Below are 1974 nucleotides of genomic sequence, written 5' to 3'. Positions count from 1 at the left end.
GTCAGAGTTGCCGTTGGGAAGTTTCATGTCAATCATATTTTGATTCATTTTCTTGGTAATCTTTTCCCCTTCTTTTCTCTTCAAGTTTTCAGGGTATTTTATTTGGCCCCGGGGTTCTGAATTTCCCTTCTATGCTTTAGACTGACTATTTTTATCCATTGTGCTGGGTGCTCAATGGGCCCTTTCATTATGGAAACTCCAGGATATTTCCTTCCTTCCTTCCTTCCTTCCTTCCTTCCTTCCTTCCTTCCTTCCTTCCTTCCTTTCTTCCTTCCTTCCTTTCTTCCATCCTTCCTTTCTTCCGTCCTTCCTTCCTTCCCTTTTTTTTTTGTTGCAAAATGTTTTATTGTTTCATTTGGTCCAATGCAGGGGAGAGGACTTCAAGGTGGTTAAAAGAATGACTAGTGGTTTCAGGGAGAGGCTCAGGTAAAAGCCAGACACCAGGGGAATGCAGAGGGGCCTCTCAAAGGCCTCTGGGCTCCAAAGGCTCCAAGTAGTGCTTGAGGGTGAGCCTTTCAAAGAGATACTTGCCCAGCCCAGTCTGGGGGCCGGCCAGCCTGCAGAGGTCAGTCAGATGTCGCCCATCTTCTTCATGAGTTTCACTTGTTCATCCAGGAAATGTTTCTCCAGGAAGTCAGAGAGATGAGGGTCTGCATGGGCAGAACCCAGGGCATGCAGCTCCAAAAGGGCTGGTTCAGGTTCCTCTCCAAGGCCAGGGCGGCTTCCATGGCATCCTGAGTTTTGCCCCACCCACTCATCTTGGGAAGGCTTCAGCACATCCTGGAAGAGAATGTGGCCACTGAGCTTGTTTTGCAACTTTAAGAGACGCTCAGAGCCCTCAAGCTTCTTCTCTGCCAACTCAGGGAAGAGGTGGCCCTTGCCCTGCAGAGCCACATCATCACAGTTGAAATAGAAGCCCAGAGAGAGGTAGGTGTAGGAGGCCCGCAGATGCAGGTTGGCCAGGCGGTTGACCGCAGCCTCCACCTCAGTGGAATAATTCTGACAAATTTGGGAGCTCATGGTTGTTCAGCAATAAAGAGTTAAGGTAGAAAAAAAACCTGGTGTGTTGGCTGGTCTCAGAGGTGGTTCTAAAGGTGGTGGTGACTGGATAAAAGGCAGGAGAGTGGCCGGAGGCTGGAAGAAGGGGTGTCCCTGGGTCTGTTCTGTCCAAACACTGTTGAAGCAAGAGACAGATCTGGGACTGCTGAGGGCACTCCAGGATATTTTCTTGAAAAAAACATTTTCTTAAATGTTTCCCTCCCCACCATTTTCTCCCCTTTACACTAGAATTCTTATTTTTTAGGTACTGCATCTTCTGATCTGACCCTCCATTTAATAAATCTCTTCTCTCTCATTTTCCATCTCCTTATCTTTTGGCAGTACTTTCTGGGAGATTTACTTGATTTTATTTTCTAGCCCTTGTATTGGATCTTTCATATCTGCTCACAGGTTTTTGTAAATTTCCAAGAGCACTTTTATTGTTGTTTGTTTCCTGAATATTACCTTTTAATAGCTTCCTGTTCTAATTCAGTAAATTCAAAATCTTCACCTGCCTCTCTAAGGTAATTATCAATAGACTAGAGGCCCAGTGCACGAAATTCATGGCCTAGGTAGGGTCCCTAGGCCTGGCCAGGGATCAGGGCCGATCATGTTCCCTGCCTCCCCACCTCCCCACCTCCTCCTTCCCTCGTTCCCTCAGCACCCCGCCACTGCTGTGGGTCGCCCGCCATATTCCACACCTCCCCCTGGTGGTCAGCACACGTCATAGTGAATGATCGAACTCCTGGTCTCCCTGTCGAACTCCCAAGGGGACACTTTGCATATTAGCCTTTTATATATATAGATATCTGAATGCTTTCTTTTTCTTGCATAGTCTTTTCCCCTCACATTGCTTTTCCCCATGTATTTAAGTCTGTTTCTGGGATAGAGGCATTCCGTACATGTTTGGTGATCCTTGTCTGTTTGCTTTTGTCT

General features: G+C 47.1%; 1 pseudogene across 1 annotated transcript; it reads right to left on the bottom strand.

Annotated features, from left to right (window-relative positions):
• Positions 1 to 463: 463 nt before the first annotated feature.
• On the bottom strand, positions 464 to 1020 carry LOC308524479 (ferritin light chain-like; annotated as a pseudogene). Its single transcript has one exon. The product of its transcript is annotated as a ferritin light chain-like (transcript).
• Positions 1021 to 1974: the final 954 nt, after the last annotated feature.

This window comes from Myotis nattereri (genome assembly GCF_964212035.1).
Source record: "Myotis nattereri genome assembly, chromosome: 9".
NCBI lineage: Eukaryota > Metazoa > Chordata > Mammalia > Chiroptera > Vespertilionidae > Myotis > Myotis nattereri.
Note: the sequence above shows the minus strand (reverse complement) of the source record. Positions and strands in the feature narration are given on the sequence as shown.